The sequence below is a fragment of the Pongo abelii genome, chromosome 3 (assembly GCF_028885655.2).
Source record: "Pongo abelii isolate AG06213 chromosome 3, NHGRI_mPonAbe1-v2.0_pri, whole genome shotgun sequence".
NCBI classification, from domain to species: domain Eukaryota; kingdom Metazoa; phylum Chordata; class Mammalia; order Primates; family Hominidae; genus Pongo; species Pongo abelii.
The window spans coordinates 202,342,698-202,365,317 of record NC_071988.2 but is presented as its reverse complement, the minus strand read 5'-3'; the positions used below and the strand labels follow the sequence as shown (position 1 = coordinate 202,365,317).

Here is a 22,620-nt window from a genome sequence, read left to right as displayed (position 1 = left end):
CTTATATGCCTTGAGGCTTATCTGGTTTTAGAAGAGTAATAAGTAAGTGATTCACTGCCTGGTTGGATTTTAACCAGAGAGAGGAAAGTATCAGAGAGAATGCCCCACAATAAAGCACTTTAATGTGATAATTGAACTACTAGATAAGATAGATGAAGTGATTATTGACTATGAGAAGCTTTCCATTCTGTAGAAAATGACTTTGGATAAGAGGCTTCCAGAGTTACAGAGAGGTTATGTTTTGGTTCTTTAATGGTGAGAAAAAAAGGACACTAGGAACCTACTATAGTACATGGAGCATAAGTGAACAAATAAAACTGCTCATTTCTCCCCCCTAAAATTTGAAATGCTTATCATTAAAAATTAATTAAAGGTGAAAAAGATACTGTAAACATATGTATTTATGTGCAATTCTGTCAAATAGAATTATGAAAGGACAATCAAATGTTTTTATATAAACTACTCGGAAGTATCAAAAATTTCAGGTTAAAAAGGGTTTCCTCCCAAAATGCCTAAATGCATTCTAAAGTAAACATATTATCTACAGAAACAACCACCTACTTTTTCACGCCATAAACATGTTAGTGATAATGTTGTAATATACTTTAAAGTTATTATAGAAATAATGGAAACTACAGTTTTTCTAAAAATAAGATAAAACTGATGAGTTCACAATTTCTCACAGAAAAATTTAGCTTAAATAAAATTACACTATCATTTTACGAGCAAACAAAATTAGCAGTTTCTCTGTTACATTTCCACCCTAAGCACCCCAAAAAGTGCTTTCTTGGTCACAGAATTCACAATCTGTGAATTGAACTCTTATTCCCTATTTCTTGTTGCCAAAGGATTTTGGATTTCTCTCTATCCTACTCAATCTCTCCAACAAGGGAAACCAGGAACAACACCTCGGACCTTCTGAGCTGTATAATTTAGATTCTCATATAGCAAAGAAGGCATGATGGACTAAATAGTCTCTGAAATTTTACCAATAGAGTCAAGAGAATTTGATTAAGCACTGTCTTTTGATTTACCTCTCACCAGCTGCAGGGATTATTTAAACCAATGTCCTTGGTGCTCTAATTTCCACCTTTTCAACCAGAATCAGCTTATTTACTTCTTTGAATTAATTAACCCTCTTGCTCCTAAGACTCATCTATTATGGTATAGAAAGAGCTTGGGTTTAAAATGTAAACAGATGGTAATTTAAATTGTGTCTTGGTTACTTACTAACTATACCCTTTGATCATAACTATATATTCTGTGCCTTGATTTTTGCCATCTGAAATTATAACAGTAATACAGACTACAGTTAGAAGATGACAAAATAAATACGTGAGAGTTTCTGTGGTTGATACATACTAAGGATACAAAATAAACATTTTCTAGCTGAATGAACTCCCCCTTATTCAAGGATATTTACTCCTAACCAGGGCTTAGAGAATGAATCTCAGTTTCTAACAGTGAAATCTTGAGCAACAAATACTGAAATGTGTACAAAATGTGTACAAAATTTTTTAACACAAGGTAAGTTTCTTCAAATCTTCCACATCATTTTACCTGCTCTTAAGGCTGTCTCCCACTCTCTGGGACTATTAAAGTTGGTTTTGCCTGGAGTTTCCACATCTAACAATTTTTTTCAGTAATTAGGCATCTTCTTGATCATATATACTTCTTGAAAAGCACAGTCAAGGAGGGAAATTAAAATTAATTGAGAATTATGACCATGATGGCAAAATAGCATTTAATGAAAATGAGTTACATTCATTGGCTGCGGCCATAATGAGATTATTTTCCCAAAGCAGAATCTTGAAGAAAAATGAATAACTAATTCGGGGGAAAAAGTCTTAAGGAGAATATACATGTATCTCTAAAACCAAACATCATAACTTAATTCACTATAGATAGTGGTATATTTTTTTCTGCAGAATCACTCCAGAAATCAATAGAAGTCATAGCAAACACTCTCAGGGGAAGAAAAAGCTTTACAATTACAATCTTAATATTTATCTTCCTCTTAAAAGAAATACAATGCATGTGATCATGGCTTAAATGAAATGCAGCAGGTTGCTTCAAAGCATGTTCATCGCATTATGCTTAATGTATCTTTGTTTCTTGAAAAGAAGGGTATCCATAGGTCCTCACTGGAAGTAAAGCATAGAATTTGAATACTATACTAAATTCTTTCCAGCCTTAAATTTAGATCATGCTATAGTGCAGTCCCTTAAAATTATATCTGTAAATAATTTGATGAAAATTTCAAACTGTAAAAATGTTTCATTTTGTTTGTAACATTTTCATTCGTCCATTCCACATTTATAAATGATATCTCACCTTTCTTTTTTACAACATATATTACTAAAAAGAACATAACATCTATGGGCAATATGCTGCAGGAATACTTTTTTTTTTTTTTTTTTTTTGAGACGGTGTCTCACTATTGCCCAGGCTGGAGTGTAGTGGCACGATCTTGGCTCACTGTAACCTCTGTCTCCCAGGTTCAAGCAATTCTCCTGCCACAGCCTCCTGATGCGTAGCTGGGATTACAGGCACCCACCACCACACTCAGCTAATTTTGTATTTTTAGCAGAGACGGGGTTTCCCCATGTTGGTCAGGCTGGTCTTGAACTCCTGACCTCGTGATCCTCCTGCCTCAGCCTCCCAAAGTGTTGGGATTACAGGTGTGAGCCACCGCGCCTGGCCAGGAATACTTTTATTTTTTAAAGTGGGTAATTACAATTGAACTTGAATGCAAAAAACAAAGAACTGGCTCACAAACTAACGTCCTGAGCACTTAAATGCTTATGACAGTGATCCTACATAATGCAAGGAATTTGGCATTTGGAATATGAATGAATATGTATATTTTAGAAACTTCTTAAAATAATATTTCCCCAAACTTGGTTCATAGACCACCTTCATCAGAATCATGAAGGCTGATTTCTTGTCCCCAAATACAACCCCCTAGATCAGAATCTCTAGGCATGGATCTTAGATGTCTGCATTTTAAACAAGCTGATTGAGTAAATCGCTTACTTTGAAATGCCCGTTTACAGACAAAGAGACAACAGACCTAATTAGTCCAGCAGTGAATGGGAACCTCATGAACACAAACTAGATGACACTTAAAACTTCTCACCCTACGCCCGAGGCCCTGCAGGATGCAGTCTCTTTGTATCTTTCCAGCTTTCCCCAGCCCGTGCTCCCCATTTTCTGCTGCACATGCTTGGGCCACACTTACCAGCCTCCTTCACAAGCCTAAATTCTGATTAACCTAAAGCCCAAAGGACACCCTCTACCACCTCCTTTCATGACAATGGCCAGACCTTGATCTCATACTCTTGTCCCCCGCTCCTCCCCCCAACACCCCCACCCCGGCTAACATGCGTGTTCATATGACTTCTTTGTTAACAAACATCTTTACTTGCATATAACTTACATACAATAAGCTGCAACTACTGAAAGTGATTCACAAGTTTAGATTTCTGTCACCCTGGAAAGAAACCTCCTTCACATTAAGGTCACTTCATATCCTACTTTCCCCTCCCTAGCCCTGTGTGGCCAGGAATCTCCTCTCCCCTGTGCTTGTTCTGGATGTTTATATGAATGCCAGCTGTGTAGATGTCCATCATGGCACTTGCAGCTGTGTTGCAACTACCTACTTATACATCTGCCTCTCTAACCAGACTTACAGAAACTCAGCTTTCAGGGTCTCGCATTGTGCCTGACACTTGAAGAATAATCAAGAAATGCTGGATTAATTAGTAAATATCTCTTTTTCCTCCTTTTCACAGGCAAGGAGGGACAGAACTTGCAAGTGAAAAGGAGGAAATGCAATAGAGAAGACTGTGCTTTACCTAAACTGGGGGTGGGGAGTTAAGTTCCGACACGACGAAAGGAACTGGATGAACAAAGAAGTCAAAATTAAATACTTTCCAAAGTAGCACTGATCTGTAAAATTTGGCATTAGCAGTGTTTAATATGAGAGCAACTGTCCATGAGATTTCCTGTGATACATAAGCACTGCTTCTACATGTCAGAGAAAACTACCCGTTTTCTGCTCTTGTCCTTTACCTCCTTTCCGAGCACCTCTTGCAGCCCGTGTACTCTTCCTTGGTGCAGGGTCAACAGGTTGCCCAAAGTTTTCTTCTGCCAGGTATGCTAATTTCGAAAAGAAATACTCCTTTCCTCTAGTCTTACTCAAAATTTCTACTGCCTGAGAGCTATTTACATCACAGTGAAGTGATTCTGAACACATTAATCAATAGGCAGAATTGGTTAAAAGATTAGGCAAGTATCGGTCATTTAATTAAAATACAATAGCACATACTCTTGAAGAATCCTCAGAGTGAAGCAGGTAAATCATTAAATCGCCCAAAATACCACGGGGGTCCGGGAGAACGAGGGACGGGTGAGGGGCAGTTACTGTTAACATTTTTCTGAACATACTTTATGGCAGCTCTCTCTGAGGACATATACATGTATTTATGTGTGCACATGTGTGTGTGGGCGTGTGTGCGTGTGTATACTCACTTTTGCGACCCATTGTACAGAGTTTTTCATTTCCGTGAATACAAATCAACAGCATCCATGATGGCTGCATGGCATTCCATTGTTGAAGATTACATGATTCATCTCTAAACAATCTCTTATTCCCAGATATCTAGGTTATTTTACTTTTTCTCCGGGTAGTATAAACAATTCTAAAAAGACTATGCACATTTATCTTTGCACAATTAGTTTTCTTATTAAAACAGATGTTTATAAAGAAAATTTCTGTAACAGAGAATATCCACGTTTTATGTTTTGATCAATACGGTAAAACTACCCTGCAGAAAGACTGCATATCTTTATGCTCTGATCAACAGTGTATATGTGTCTATTTCCCTACACACACGAAACAATTGCATTTTCATAATATTTTCAGATTTTACAATAAGCATAAAGCAAATCATGGCCTTCTGACACTGCTCTGTTGTACTGGAAAATCAGCATTTTATTAATCTTTTTTTACAAGTGATGACTGCAGAACAACTTCTGAAGCTTTCATCATCCTTGACCATCTCTCTATCTCTGACCTCTATCCTTCCCCAAATCCATGCCCCACCTTAGTTCCTTAAACTGGAGTCATGGAGGCTGTGGAAAACACACATTCCCTAACAATCAAAAGTATAGAAATTGTAATGGTCTATTTTTTAAGCAAAATAGAAATACAATATTCATATTTTATTTGTATTTCTTCAGTTACTAGGAACTTTAAGTATGTATTTATTGATCCTTTGTATTTCTTTTCTGAAGTCCTGTATCTATTTGCCTTAGAAGAATATTTGCCTTGGTTGTTAGGGTAGTTTTTCCACCGATATTAAGAATCTTTGTGATCACATATTAACTTTCTATATATACGTAGACATATATATTTCTAGACCCTCTATTCTTTCCATTATCTTATTATCTTAAATAATATAAATTTATAATGAATCTCAATATCTATTAGGGCATAACTCCTCTTCCAATATTGTCTGATAGTACTTTTCTTGTTTTATATATTTTTTTCAGAGGTACTTTAAAATCACTTGGCAAATTAAAAATCCTAACAGGTTTTTGCTTGAATTTACATTGAATGCATAAATTTTTAGTGATTTCATATCACTAATGTTTTAAACTTCTTCACTGTAGCAGTAGAAGTATTAGTAGAAACAGTCAAATAATTAGCAAATGGTAACTAAATGTTGAGTAAGTATAAGATGATTTCCAAACACTTAAAATTATGTCTTTTATCCATCAGGAAAACCTTGTAAATGGGATACTTTTTAGTATTGTCATTACTTTGTAGACAGGAAAACTGAGCTACAGAATATTTAGAAAACTTGATAAATAGTCAAATAATCAGTAAAGACTAGAGCTAGAATTCCACTCAAGCATTTTGAAAAGAGATCCTGTATAATGATAACTCTGCAATTGAGATACATCCTTCCATTAAAGTATTAATGTTTTACAAATTTAAAAAAATATTTTTAACCCAGGGCCTGTACAGGTCTTGTTGAATTTGTATCTACACTTTTTATGTTTTTAGCTGCAGTTTTTAATCATTAGATTTCCTTATATTTTCAAAAATTTTGGCATCATAAATACTATTACAAATTTGTTTTGTAAACATCTCATGTACTGAATGCTAATTGTTTCTGAACATATTTTGGTCACTTCAGGTTTTTAAAAATAAATAATAATATTGTATTCTTATTTCCAATTTTTATACCTCTGAATTCTTTTTATTTTCTAATTCCTTTGCCTAATAATTCAATAAAAATAAAGTTTTTATTAAAAATAGACATTAAAGTTAACTAAATGCCTTTTTTTAGATGGATTCTCACTCTGTTGCCAGCCTAAGTGCAGTGGCATGATCTCGGCTCACTGCACTCTCCACCTCCCGGGTTCAAGTGATTCTCCTGCCTCAGCCTCCTGGGTAGCTAGGACTACAGGCACTTGCCACCACCCCCGGCTAATTTTTGTATTTTTAATAGAGATGGGGTGTCACTATGTTGACCAGGCTGGTCTTGAACTCCTGACCTCGTGAACCTCCCACCTGGGCCTCCCAAAGTGATGGAATTACAGGCGTGAGTCACCATGCTGGCCACTAAATGCCTTTTTCAATAATCATATAGATTTTTCCAATTTTAGTGTCATTGATCATATTGATTTATAAAATTAATTAGGATAATTTTCTTCTCTCTTTCTAACCTCCAGCACTTAAAATGGCATAGGCTTCTTGACTATAGAAGAAATTCAAGAATAAAATTTTCTAGCCATAGTATTTTTATTTTTAGGATAGCTCAAAAGCTATCTTCCTACTGGAAAACTTAGATTTAATCACTTACTGAGACAATTCTTCTAATTTATAGCCCCTGAAATATTATTAATTTGATGCATATTTTCTTGCTGTCATTTCTGATTCTATTTGTTTTCAAAATTTTTGATGAAGCAAGTGTTCTGTATTTTATTTATTGATTTTAAGGAACAGGTTTCTGAATTTATATTCAAATTCTGGTTTCCCTCCTAGTTCATTAATTTATGTTTTCATATGTACTAAGTCATTCATTCTAATTGCGTGAATTTTGTTGTGTTGCTATTTTTCAGATGTTTAAGTAATTCATCTATTTTATTTTTATTTAGTTCCTTTATATTATGATATTAAGTTCCTTTATATTATGGTTTTGTATACAATCATAGATTCCATATGTAGCATATTTTTACTGCTATTTTCTAAATAATCTGGAATTATAGTTTTAGTTTCTTCTTTTTGCATATGTTATTTCTCAATTTGTTACATTATTTTTATACCAGAGACTAGTCTATCATTAGAAATTTGTCATAATTTACTGAGTTTCTGTGTGTGAGTGTGTGTTTCGCTAAGCATATGATAACATAAACAGCATATATAGTTTGCTTGTCAATACACTTTGCTTCTTTGCTTGTATAGTACAGAGCTTGCACACCTCTTGAATGATATTTATTAGTTATATCAGTACAATCATTCTTGCCACAATTTAATTCTTGTGTATTAGTTATTCACAAATTAAATCAATTAGCTAAACTCAACTGTTCTTCGTTTTTCTCTCACTTTTTTGCTGTACATTTATCAATTTTGTTACATATTTTAATTGTATATAATAAATTAAGACGATTTTAGATAGAGACTGATATTTTCTGTTGAGGTTTTATAGGGAGAATTTCAGAGTATCATCAAAAACTCTTCTCCCCCATTTCCACTTACTTTCCAAGAAATATATAAAATTTTGTGTTTGCATCCAAATAAAATCTATGGCTATGAAAATAGTTAAAACAAAGTCATTAAAAATTCAGCAAAAGAGCAACGAATATTTTAAACCATAAATCACATATTGGGAAGTGTGAGATGTGTCTTGAATTAATGTGCACTTTTTATCATAACAGTATCCTTGAAATCTGCATCATGGAGTGATAATCAAGTCAGAGTATATCAAATTGAGTTTCTCATACTTTAGTATTTAAACTGTAAAAATGGGAGTCTAAGAAATAATTTATATTCAATTTTCTTTTTAACAGTGCTATGATTTCAAAGGTTACATGACTAATGTTAGTTTCCAACATTGTTCTGCAAAGAATAAAAGCTTTGTGCTAACTAAAGAATATTTAAAATTCACTAAACTCAAGATATACATACCAGTTTCTGGTCCCCACCCACCCACCCAATTTAAATAACTGCATCTATTGAGAAAGAATGAGACAAGAATGAAAATAAAGAGAGCACCATTTTCATACGCCAGAAACTGTGCCAGAGTTGCCCTGTTCTATATAAGAGCCAATAAGGGGTTATTTAAATTTAAGTTAATTAAAATTAAATACATTCCAAGTGGAAACTATGTGGCTAGTGGCTACTGTTTTGAATAGCATAGGTAGAGGACAATCCCAGAATCACAGAAAGTTCTTTTGGACAGCACTGAGGACAGTTACTTTTCTTCCCAAGAATAATGAAAAATAATTTCTTTTTATTCATCATTTCAGATGGGACAACTGAAGTTCAGAAGAAAAAATAAACAGCATATTCAAGTTTAGAATATTAGTAACTGGTGAACCAACGACTTTATGTCAGTTCAGTTTGGTTTCTGAGCCTCTGCTTTTTCCACTTAATATGTAGAATTGACTGACGGAAAGAAATCCTTAACGTTAGGAATAGCTCATGGAAGGCCCCTCCCTGAGCTGAACACAGCCTCAAAAATCTCACCAGAGGTAGCACTGGCACAACTTGTCCCTGGAATATTTATCCTTGTCCTTTCTATATTCCTTGTCTTACACTAGATTCTCTGAATTGTGCTGAGTTCTTACTAGTGTGTACATTTTTGAATTAAATTCACATTGCAACTCAGGTTTCTCCATTACCTCTTACCTCTAGCAAAAATTTAGCAACTGTGCCAAATAGTATATTTATATTTTATATTACCTATTGAGACAACTTCTGCAGGTGACACAGTCTAAATGTCATGTCCAAACTTAACCCTTTAAGTTCTACCAACATTGTCCTTTTCCACATTTGTGGACTGAATAACATCTCCCAAAAAGATATGCCTAAACCCTACCCCCCAGTACTTATGAATGTGAATTTACTGTTAAGAAATATTTTTTGCAGATAATTAAGGATCCTGGGATGAGATCATCTTGGATTCAAGGTGAGCAGTAAATCCAATGACCTATGTCCTGACAAGTATAAGGAGAGGGAGGTTTGAAGCACACAGGCAACGATCAGAAAATACAGAAGTGAAGGTCAAATGGAGATGGAGGCAGAGATTGGAGTGATGTGAATACAGCCCAGGAACAGGAAGGATTCAGGACCACTACCAGAAGCTAGGAGGGAGGGACAGAACACAATGTCTCTCAGAGCTTCCGGGAAGAACCCAACTACCGGCACCTTGATTTTGGACTTCTGGCTTCCAGAACCGTGAGATGATACATTTCTGTTTTTGTAAGCCACCCAGTTAGCATAATTTGTTTCGGCAGCTCAAGGGAACTCACAAAGCCACCATCCCTGTCAGTACAACTTCTTTTCAGTGCTTTGATCTCTTCAAAGCAGTTGCTGTTTCTTCCACACCTCCCAAAGATATAATCAAGAATTTCCTGTGATTATTCCCAATTAACGCAAACAACTAAATGCGATCTGGGTGAACACCTGAAGAAAAAGGTCAAAAATACGTAAATGTTAGGTTACGGGAAAATGATTTTGCCTGTTAAAATTCAGCTGACTGGCTTGGTCTAGACCCACACGACTTCCTTTTTTAAAGTTCTGAACAGGCGCTGAGGCACTAGAAGCCTAAGGACACTGAATGACATAAGATGTGTGAAAGCATACTGTTGATCAATGCTACAGGAGGAAAATAGCTTCATCTAACTGACAAATAAAGGAAGGTTCCATTTAATGCGACATATAGGTAATGATATGCGAATTAATTATTACCGTGCATGGTGATAAGAAAAAAGACAAAGAATATAAAAATTTACATTTTATTATTTTATATGGCCAAACCAAATTATTTTAGATGATCTTACCTTATATTTCTCTGGCATCTGCAAAACCAAAGTTTACCAATTTTCCATATCCTGAATCTTTTAATGGTTCTCGCATACAGAAACTACTTAGACTCTCAGAAAGTCAAACATTGTGTTTTAAACTGCCCCAAATTCCCTAATTCTATAAAAGGTAGCTGTTTTCTTCCTAAGGTCTAGTGCTGGTAAATAGAGTTATTTACACAGATCATATTCACCTAGGTGCTCACTAAAAATAAAACTATGGATTGATCACGTTAAGGAGAGAATGCTGTAAGTGAAAGGCCAGGAGGGAAGTGAAATCTCAACCAGGGGAAGTAAGAGGAGCAACTTCAGTAATTAATGGTAAGGGTGATCAAAGGAAGAGAAAGGGAGGACTTGACCTTTCTTCTGGTAGAGTACAGACAGTATGGGCCAGCCAGGTGTTGGCTTCAGAGCCAAGGGAGCTCCTGACGCAGACACAAGACGTCTCCTTAGTAAAAGACTTCAAGACTTAAATAAAGAAAAGAATGTATTGCCCAAAACTCATCTACAAATAATTGTAATAAATAGTACCACATCATTTCCTCGTGGGGATTGGGATAAGGGATCAAAACATATTCAGTCCCAGAAAATGAAGCAGGGGGGTTAAAAAATAAAATTGCAATTTGAAAGAGCAAGCTTCTTCAGGTTCGCTAGGAAGAAAACAGTATCTTCACCTGTTGAGAGGAAAATGATCAGAAGGCCTGACTGGCCTTGACCATTTAATTTACAAACTAACCTGTTATCATTTTTTTGTTTATTTTTCTTGAGATGTGGTCATCAATAACAGGTAGTAGATGCAAAGGGAACCACTTAAAATCACTTTAGCCTAATTAAAATTTATGCTAGCCCCCAGTCTCTAGGTTTCTCCAGTTAAGAAAGGTCATGTTTTCAGGGGGAAAAAAAAATACTGGAAAAAAAAGAAAAGGAGAGAAAGAAGAACAGAAAAAAGGACTAAAGTTTAACATCAAATGACATATGTGCCTAAGACTCTCCATAGTATACCGATACATTCTTACCTGAGACTTCTATTATACACATTAGAGACTTTTCACTGTTTGCTGACAAGAGAATACAGACGATCAGAATTATCACACCTTGATTGATAGGAAATTTGCTACCGAAGGTTTGCAGCTAATTTTCTAGTGTACATTGAAGGTTTTTATTCTACTAATTTAAATCTACAATTAAAAAAATTATTTTAAAAGCAAAAATTTCCAGAAAGAGCATTTTTTACAGACCTGGAGAGAGAGTGGCACTGAAAGAGGAAAGGTTATCTTTGATAATCTAGCCCGGGATAACCAGATTCAGGTAGGGGCCAAAATAACTGGATTTAAAACAACAAACAAGGACAAATCTAATTCATAAGTTAATTCAATAGGGATGTGTTAAGTACCTGTGAACTTTATTTAGAGAAACAACCAAACAGGCCAGGCGCAGTGGCTCACACCTGTAATCCCAGCACTTTGGGAGGCCGAGGTGGGTTGATCACCTGAGGTCAGGAGTTTGAGACCAGCCTGGCCAACATGGTGAAACTCCGTCTCTACTAAAATTACAAAAATTAGCTGGGTATGGTGGCAAACACCTGTAATCCCAGCTACGCAGGAGGCTGAGGCAGAAGAATAGCTTGAACCCAGGAGGCGGAGGTTGCAGTGAGCTGAAACCGCGCCACTGCACTCCAGCCTGGGTGACAGAGTGAGACTTGTCTCAAAAACAAAACAAAACAAAAAAAAGCAACCAAACAAAAAGAAAATTTTCTTTTGTTTGTTTCCTGGAAACTAAAGTGATTGGAAATAAATATTTTTAAAACTAAGTGAGAAAACAGTGACACACATTTGAATATATTTAAACATACCTAAGATATGTATTGAAGTATTGGCCTATAGTATACATTAATAGAATTTGTGTAAGTTTGTGCAAGAATTAATATACACAAATGTACATACATATGCATATAGCTATTATTTCTGCAGTGGAAATAAAATAATAGAGAAATAACTGCAGATATATGTGACACTATCTATTTGCCTATATTTTAAAGTATTATGCAGAGAGCAATGAAATTCTTTAACTGAAGAAAACTAAAACTTTGTTAGAATTTGAACATCAGTCCAAATAACTGGTGTTTTATTACATCTATCTGCAAGAAAATTGATCTAAGAAAATCTTGCAACTTTACAATTAATTGGCAGCGAGTGAGTTAATGCTGATAAATCATGAAAATCTACAAACATGTTTTTATTCCTATACACTATTTTATTTTCTTCTAAAATCAGATGTAGAGTTATAATGATAAAACATCAGCGTTGGTAATATTCTCTAAGTATTGTTACAAATTCCTTGGTTTGTAAGTGAGGAAATTGGAGCTAAGAGATATGCAATAACCCACCCAAGATCACACAGCTTTGAATGAAAGCCAAATCTCAGATTAGGCAGCATTCAGTGTTATATTTATAATACTAGAATGTCAGAAATAATTTTTTCAAGCAAGGATTCCCCAAGAGTGAACCACAACAGTATGGAGGGTCCAATTAGTCAAGGAAATGCTTATGAAAGCTGTCATCTTAATTATATTAAAAATAAAAAAATCCAAGCATACACTAATGTAATTTAACTTTTTAAAATTTTTCCTAAATAAATATTTTGGGATGTCAACAAAGATACAAACAATAGTAAAACTGTTCATTTAGCTTTCTTTCTAATAGGAACAATTTAAATAGCTGAAATATCCAACCATAACAAATTGTTAAATAACTTCTGCTAGATCCATAGAATGAAATAACATGTGACTATGAAAATGATGTTGTAGTGAAAGATTTAATGGCTTCAGAATTTTAATTTTAAAAAATGTTATGCAAAATGTTATGATAAATATAGCATAATCGACATACATAAAATATATATATCGCAATATCACTCACATTTATCTTATAGAATTGTGTTTTGTATTGTATTTTGCATTTGTAGTTTGTATTTTAATGCATTATTACACTTAAGAACTACTTCAGAAGTCGGAAAAGAAATGCTGAAATTGTGATTTCATCATAATCATATGATGGAATACTGAACAATGGTTATAATGAATGAACTAGTTCTAAATGTACGAACAAAGAAAAAATTTTAAAATCATGAAGAGCAGAAAAGCAAACTAAAACGATACACAGAGTGAATGTATAATGAATGTTAAAATGTGACTTCTCTTCTAAACTGATCTTTAAAATTTCATTTAATAAATATAAAGACTATAGTTTTAATATTGAATATTGGTTCTGTGGGGGCAAATAATTAAAAGCCCTAATAAATACTACAATACAAGTATTTTTGAAGCATCTTTCTTCTGACCATGTTACTTATCAAAAATTTTTATTTCTTTTTTGTTCCCTCAACTAATTTTCTTTTTAATTTTCATGCTATTTTAATAAAAAGAGTATTAAACCAAAAGAGTAAGTATTCCTGTTCTCCATGTTTTGTCTTTGTAGTCTTCAAAATAAACGTTCTCGTTAGTGACATGAAGGCTTCTCTCAGAGGTCACTGATGAACAGGTTTCAGGTTTGGCACTATTTTGGTGACCTTGGTCTTACAGGTTTGGTTTACAGTATGTGTCAGTGTTGCAGATCTAATTAGATTTGAGGATGATGACTCGCACTAACATTCACAAGGAAATGAACTGTATAACCTATTATGCCAATTCATTAATTTGTAATCAAAATCAAATAGGAGCCTGGAGCTCTTGGCCTGCTGCCTGCAGAAGCACCCTGAACACCTTACTTCACTAAAGAAAATGGGCAAGAGTAAACAGATTTTCTGAAGGTGGCTTGGTGAGCATGAATTAGAATACATTATTCTATTTATATGATATACTCCTAATGCCATCAGACCATGCAGGTCTGCAGCATCAAGTATTCAGAAAGCTAGCAACTACTTTCTTTCCCGGAGGGCACCCATGTGAGTATTACCAAACATTGCCCTTCAGATTCTTGTTCAGTTTGCATGTTTTCCATACACAATTAGAAACATTTATCTCACAGACATTGTTAAGACTGTCAATATGATTGGAGCTGCTGCCTTGGGAATATATTCTATCCGTTTTGATAGAGATTCTTTTTCTCAAAAATCTATAGATTTGGTCTCATATTACGTATGCGGGGTCTTCTGATCCATTATTTCTTGACCAGTTTTTGAAATCTGAAGAGATTTCTGAGGTGACATGCTTATTCTTTTGCCTAGAAGCATATTTTTTCTTAATTGTATATAAAAACATTATTTACTAAAATGTTTTGCATATTATTCACATTTTAAACTCTTCTGCATTACAAAATGGAAAACATTTTACAAAAAAACTATCAATATATACTTATTTAGAACATCAGAAATAATTTTTGAATTGATATGCCAGTTGTAGTTCTATAAATGATATTACATAATGAGCAAAACCACTGTCCCTTATTGTTATGGTTGTTGGTCTTCTCAAACAATTTAAAACTTAATTTTGTATAATTTCTTTGGGGTTATGAAAAGCTGATCCATGCAAATAGGAAGTGTTGCAAATCCTTTTCAATTTTATTCTAATCACACACTGATTTCAAATAATAACTCACTAAAATAAAATGACCAAGCTCCAGAAACAGGAAAATGCAAAGAATCTTACCACACAATAATATTTTTAATCGAGATTTTTCCCAAATCACATTATCTGATATTTAAAACTTAAAGAGAACATTAAGCAGATAATTTTATTCATGTGCAATTCATGCTAAAGCAGATTCGAGTGTGAATTCTGTTTCAAAGGTACTTGTAACTTCAAATTTCTCTCTGTTTTGGTTATCTCAAAAGCAGTATCATTATGATAATTTGTTTCATTTGTACTCTTGGTACATGCACTCTTTTATTTAAATATATCAACAACAAAATTTTTAAGAGCTATAAGTTTACATTTTAAAATAGACTAAACTGGAACTACCAATATTGTATAAAACAACAGTGGCTGAAATAAGACTTTCTTAAAAAATAAATTTATAAAACATTCTATGTAAATAGTACTAGCATAACAATTTGGACATAAACTTTGCCAAAATCAGTAATAAGGACCTGAACATTTAAGACTATTGTTAACATTATTTCTTATACTTTACTATTTCAAGGTTAGTTTTCCCTCAAAATTTCTGAAAACAAATACTGAGATTTCTGTTTTATAATTTGTATTATCACAAAGTTTTCATTTCTTGAAATTTAATTTAATATGTGTATGATAACCACTAAATTTTTGCTTTCTTTATTCAAATTAATCACTGTGAACTGTTTCAAAAGCAAAATTTAAAAAAGCATAAGGTTCACAAGTAATAAGAAACACCGTTTTGTTGAAAATGTTATTAGATTTCTTAAAGAAGTAAACAAATTGTAAATACTAAAAAAATCACTGACCTTTAATTATATGAAAATTAACCTTTTTGGTTTTGATCTCGTAGTTACAAATAAAATTTCGAAGAAATCACTAACAAATTTGACTCACACAAATAATTTTAGAAAAATATATGTGTTAATACTTTATGTGAGTTTAACACATTTTAAATCAAAATAAAATAAAGTTGGCAATAACTGCAACTCTGCTCTGAATATAAAAAGCAAAATAATTAAGTTGTATGGAAAAGTATTAATATGAAAAGTATGAATAAAACACTTCACAATGATAACACAAGAGGACCTGTATTTGGGAAAAAACCTACAATATAAATAATGGCACATGCAAAATATAAATTTAATACTTTTGAAACTCAAATCTATAGGCAACACACTTAAGAACTGAAGACACTTTAGTGTATTTAATTTAATCAAAAAACATTTATTTTGCATAAGGAATTGTTATATGCTACTTGAAATTAAAATAAATAAATCTGTAAGACAATGAGAAAAAGAAATTATGAACATCCCATCACAATACAAATATTTTCTGGTTGTTAACCTCTTAGACTACCTTGCACCTATTTGTTATTGAAAGAAAGATAGCAGTGTACTGATTTTTATATGATAATAAGAAGAGATCAAAGATAGATGTATCCTAATATTTATTGAGCACTTAATTTGACACTTATGTTTTTAAAATTTTTATCAATACTATAGATGCTGTTTAAATTTAGGTAAATATACTTTAAGAAAAAGGCTTACAGATGGAAAGTCAATTGGCATGCTTATTTTTCAATAATAACTGCTTAACCTTTAAATCAATGTTCAACAAGATACCATTATCTTCTCAGAATATTCTATTCTACTGGTAGTACATATTAATTGACACAGAAAATTAAAACACACACACACACACATATACACAAGAAAGCCAATTTATCATTTCTAGTTGACATTTTGGCTGAAATATGGGATTATTTATTCTTGCTGCTATTAATTTTATATACAATCAAAAACCTATAAATATTTATCTTCTAAATAACAAAATTAAATCCTAAAAACTACATCAACAACTTATTCTTAGGTTTTTTTTATTTTATGTTTTATTTTATTTTTAATAGACAACTATTAAAAATCAGTCTACTATGTAACTGCTGAAGTATTTTTAAAAAGGTAATGTGAATAAATCTTTCTGCTTAATGAATGATGGATTGAGCTATAAGATGAAAAAATATTAAGTACTGATGTGATCCATTAATACACTGATATTTGTGACTGTGATTTGTTCTCATTAAAAGTGTCCAGGTTTAAAAAATGTTAAAATAAAGTTTATTTAGAAAACTGGTGGTATAAACTGGAGGGAAGACATTCATGAAAAGGTGTCTCCTCACTTTTCTCCCTCTGTCATATAGTTGAAGCTGACATATGGACACTTTCTGTTCTCACATGCCCATGGCACTAATTTAGTAAATTCTATAGACCCAGAGCAGAGATTGTTTTATTGTCTGTTTCGCATAATAATATTCTAAATCTAATGTTACCAGTAAAGATCTCTGTCATACAATAATTATCAATATTTATTACTAAAGCAAGTTCTTGAACATACTGTAATTTAAGCATGGAAAGTTGAATAAGAATCTAATATAATTTATATTCATAATATAAGTACTAGCAAAGTAGTAATAATACTGATTTGGGGGTATATAGGAAGTAACATCAATTTAAACTTTATGCAACACCAGTATTCAGCCTCTCAATTTGCCAGCAGTATTCTATGTGTTAGCTGCCTTTAGTTTAGTCACAAAGTTCTGATGATCATAATCAATCATACATTTAAAAACCTTTAAGATATTCATATTGGAAAACACAGTATAATTCTATTTGATAAGGGTGCTGTGAAATAATCAAAATCATGAAACATATTCCTATCAGAATGAAAATGCTAGTTAGACAACTGTCTTATTCTAATAATATCAGGTACCTTTAATTATGCCTCTCCAATCTCCTACCTTTGGAAAATAATAATTAGAAAGGTATGCTTATTATAATACTTAGTAAGTGTGATTCTGGTAAATAATTTTCACGCACTTGATACCCACTTTTGATCCATCCACATTTTTCCATAATAAGTTCTAAATATAAGTCCTTTAAAACATGAAAGATAGTTTTTGACCACTATGAAGAATGACTATGTTCGTCTTGTCCCATGGTTTTAATCCCTTGGTAACAATATAAACAGTTTATATAACATATCGTATTTAGAGGTTATCACAAGTTTCATGGTAATTACATGAACAGTAGGGCAGCTTACCCAGTTATATTTCTATGACTAAATATCTAAAGCTATATGGCAGAACTGTCCTATACAGTAACATATAGAAAATTACCTGAGGACTCTGAGGCTTCAAAAAAATTTGGGATAACCAGTGAAATAAAATCTATCCCTGAATATTGTATGAGCAAAACTGTACTCATGTTAAAAATATGTATTATGAGATATATATCATATAACATATGCCATAAAACAATCATATTATACATATATAATTAAGCTATATTCTTGGTAGACTTTTATACAAAGAAGTGGTAATTAAAGAGAGTTAAAGGTAAAGGTGTTTGTACCCAATACAGCATTAACATATAAAAACTAAATTACAGTAATACTCAAAGTTGGAAATATTATTTGGGATAAATCTTGCATCCTCATCATTTTTGCTAAAATTTATATCCCAAGATACATTTTTCACTGCTGTACCCATCTAGAATAATTTTTTAATATTATGATTTTTTCCTTATATATAGTGCTAAAAACTTTTTCTTATTAAAAACTAATGGTGCCTCCCAATAAAACACCCAAGTTTCAAATACATATGCCTTTTCTATAAATTATAAGTGAAAGTCATGCTCAGTCATACTTGACACTAAGAGAAACCAAACAGGCAGGTGACAAGACAGAAACTAAAGAATAAAAGGTTTCATCTTTTGCTTGATCTTCACTGACTGATAAACCCATGTTAACTCCCAGAAGATAACTTAATGGAGAAAAAACCAAAATCTCTGCTTCTTCATAATCTCTCAATCCCTCTATATGAGTTTCAAAAACTTAATTCAGTTGAAGTATTAGGTTGGTGCAAATGTAATTGCGATTTTATATTTAAGTCTATACCCAGTGGCTACATTTTATGGTGCTGGAAGAAAACTACCTAATAGAGTTATATTATAGCTCTATTAGAACAATGTCCTAAGGAGATGGAATGAAAATACAAATAATGCAGAAAGTGCATTAAAATTACTGTAATAACAAGTGCAAACATTTGGTGAATGCCAAGCTTCAACTATTACCATGAGGCTTAGGTTAAATACAGATCCTCCACTTAACAGATATCTATTTTTGATCACGTTTTTAAAATGAGAATTTAAAGTTGATGATTAGACTATTTTCCAAAATTCCTCATTAGGCACATTGCCACTCCCATTACCAAGATTCCCAGTGAAAACTGATGACCCATGTGTGTATGTATGTATGTATGTATGTATGTACGTATGTATGTATCCAATATTTCCCTCCATAAACTTGAACTCAACTTCAGTAGCATACTACAGGATTGTATCAGTCCAATAAACTTAACTGAAAAAGCTCAGTACTGTACGAAGAGTATTTACTGATTATATTTTTAAAGGCTCAAAATATGTAGAAATATATATGTCAAAGTTATATCAAAATTATGTCAATCTTATCAGCATTTCATTTATATTGAGTTTACAGAAAAACTTACAAGGCACTTGGTTTTCTCTGAAGATATATATCACATGAGCGATGACCATAATATACCTACGTGTAACCTATTTTACTACATTGACATTGCTTCGACCAGCTGATTTTCAAACTGACAATAAGAGTTATATTGGAGGAATTTAACACATTTAATAGAGATGATAAATTAGTAAATGTCTGGTATTCATATTTTTAAACATTTAAATATGGCATAAAACTTTCAGCATCTTACACTGAAATCCTTTTGTTCTTGCCTGTGTAAAGGGGCATAAATTTAGAATGGAATAAATTTAGAAAAATCTATAATCATTTAATCCGTGTGGCAACAGGCAGGATAAAATTAGTTCCTTCAGAAAGGTAGTTATACTATTTTATAACACTGGGAGTTCCAAGCTTTCTTGGATATTATGCGAATGTGAAAGAAATATAGTTTCAGAATGCAAAAGTAAGTACTTTGCTACAGACGTTATCTGAAGATTTAGAAAACAGTCACATATATTTTATAAACATGTGCCCTCAGTGTAAAGTATGTTTAATTCAAATGACTGCTAGTGCTACATTTTTCAATGGCTTCGTGCCTGTCTCTAAATTCCTTAAAATGTTTGCTGTATGGCTGTAACTTTTAAATTGCTAAATAATGACATTAAAGTAAGACCTAATAGGATTTTTTTCAGAGTAGTTAAGCTCAGTTCTCTGCCACGGTAAAATCTATGACAAAACACAACGAAAGGAACAAGAGATGGGAGATGAGCAGATTAGATTGAAGAACCAGTTCTTTCCTGAAACGGTGCAACAAAGCAGGTGCCTAAGTCTTTGTTGTTCTGCCTGTGAAATGGGCAGTCCATTTGTCTCTGTTCACTTTAAAGCTATTTTTTCAGATGCATGACTGATTGCAAAGTTTTACAATTTTTGTAGGAAAGCAGATTCTCTCCTCCTGTTATTGTTACCATAATATATCAATGTAAAGATTTTTTAAAGTGGCTTTTGAAGAATTTTGTCTTTGTCTCTGAAGGTAAAATGAATGTGACCAGATCACACCAGATCTAAATTTCATGAAATTTTGGGGAAGAAGGAACATCAATTCACAAGAATGATTAAAAAGTTTTATTAACTTTTTCCTTCAATTTAAGCTGCAGTAAATTATTTGAAGAAATAAGTGTATTTAGCTATCTTAACTTCGCAAAACACAAATTCAGTTGCATTTAGAATACTAAAAAGTATTCAGAATGATGTTTGCTTACTTTCAAATGCAAGTTTTTATACTCTTTTAAACTATAACACAATAATTAGACTTTTATTATGGCAGAATGCATTGTTTTTCACGGCGTTGTGAGTCACCACAATATATAACCAAAGGACCAGTTGACATTTCTGACATGAATGAATCATCCTGTACTCTAATATGCACAAAAACTATTTTCAAATGCTTTTTGAATGAAAAAGAAGCCTAAAGAATTGAAGTTTCTACAGATATATTCCAATCATATTTCAGTTGACACAAATTTTTTTCCAAATATGACAGTAAAACCAGTTTCTCCCCTAAAGTGAGCTCCATACACATTTATTTGGCCTCTTTGTGATTACATCGGGATAAATGAGTGTTATGCAGGTTCCAGTATAGTTTTCCACTGCTCCATCTGCTGGATATGTCTACATCTCCTGCACCGAAGTGGTCACCTCTGAAAAGTAACATGAACTAATTCAGCAGGTGGCTTCAAAAGGCTCAAGCACGTTGCTTGGAAACTTACTATGACTTCTAAATTTTTGTTTCACTAAAAACTTCCTACTTCACCGTAAGAAAAAAAATAATAATAATGAACCTATAACTATTACTAAAATAGTACGGCACGGAAGATACGTTTCCCAGTAGGTGATACGTTACAAACAAGAAGGCACTGGGCAATTCATTGCAGGTTTGCACACCGCTCAGATCTTACTGATTCTGGCATTTATCTGAGAGGTTTCAGAGTCGTTCACCTAATCTAGAAATGGAAATTGTATGCATAAAAGTTTTAAAGAGATTTTTAAGCATGTCTGTTATTAGGCACGTAAATATCACAAAAGGAAATCATGCCTCTCCAAACACGATTTACCAAGGATCAGGGAGCCCTTAGCATTTTCCCCCGCAGCGTCTTTGCAGGCAGCTCCCGAGTTGCGCTCTCCGACGAGGCAGCCCCACTTTTCCTTCTTCTCCCAGTCACAGACGGGACAACGTGCAGCTGCCGCCACCGGCCAGGCCGCTGTCACCGCTGTCACCGCTGCCGCCGCCGCCGCTGCTTCAAAACCATAGCTGCTACTGCAAAGAAAGGGTTACTCCTCTCTTGGAGTCAAGTGGCTGCAAACTTCACCTGCTTTTCATGTACCTTCTCCTGCAAACTTGAACGTCCTTCCGTGCAGAAGGAGCAAGGAAAACCATTACCAGCATCACAGGGAACATCATAATGAAGGATACCCCCGGAAGGTAAGACCTGCGAGTTATTCCGAAATACGATCTTAATCCAGATGGGAACCACCGCTGCCAGCAGATCCTCCCCCCACCCTCCTCTCGGTTCCCATCAGCGAGCGGAGCCCACGCTGCCAGGGAGGGCGGCTGCAGCGGCCGCCGGCATGTGCGAGGTGGAGGTAAAGTTTGACAAATGATGACCACTCTGGGAAGGGGAAGAATCTAGGCAGCCAAAAATCCGCGCGGGGTGTGCTAGGGGAGAAGCCGCGCCGGGAAGTGCCACGTACCTTGCTGCGGTGCCAGGCGCGGAGGCTGAGGAGAGAGTCGGTGGAGGTGGCCGGGCGAGCGTCCAGCCCTGGCCGCGGGCTCCCTCCCGGGGCGAGCGGAGCCGCCGCCGCCGCCGCCGCCGCGCCCGGGCGCAGGGCCGAGCGGCCGCCGCCTCGCCAAAGGCGCTGGGCAACGCCACTCACTTGGCCCGGGGAAGTTGGGCAGCCTCCGCCGCGGCCTCAGCACCCGGCGAGAGCAACACGTTTAGTTTGAACTTTCCAGCTCCAGTCCCGGCAAATCCACACTCACGCACACACGCGCGCGCGCGGACAGCCTCTCAGAGGCGCGCGAGCGGGCCCGGGTGGCTCTCTGGTCGCGTCTTGCTCTCTCCCTCGCTCTTATTGGCGCGGAGGTTATTGTTTTATTTATTTATTTCCTCCTCCCGGCTCCATCCCTCCTCCCCGCGCCTCCCTCTCCGGCTTCCCCTCCTCCTCCTCCTCCCCGGTCTGCGGGGCTGGCCGCGGCGGTCGCTCCAGCTGCAGCGTGGCGGGGCTGCGCGGCGGGACCCGGGGGGGGCGCACCGGGTGGGGGCGCTCTCCGGGTGGGGGCGCTCTCCGGGTGGAGGCGCGGGGCCGGGCGG

At 34.8% G+C, this 22,620-nt stretch overlaps 1 protein-coding gene across 1 annotated transcript in view; it reads right to left on the bottom strand.

The window, feature by feature from the left end:
• The window catches only part of TENM3 (teneurin transmembrane protein 3), a 2,759,728-nt gene extending 2,737,606 nt beyond the window's left edge, over positions 1–22,122 (bottom strand). Inside the window, exon 1 of the mRNA XM_054553580.2 lies at positions 22,001–22,122. The gene's annotated coding sequence lies outside the window, so the exon portion shown is untranslated. The remainder of the gene's footprint in view (positions 1–22,000) is intronic.
• Positions 22,123–22,620: the final 498 nt, after the last annotated feature.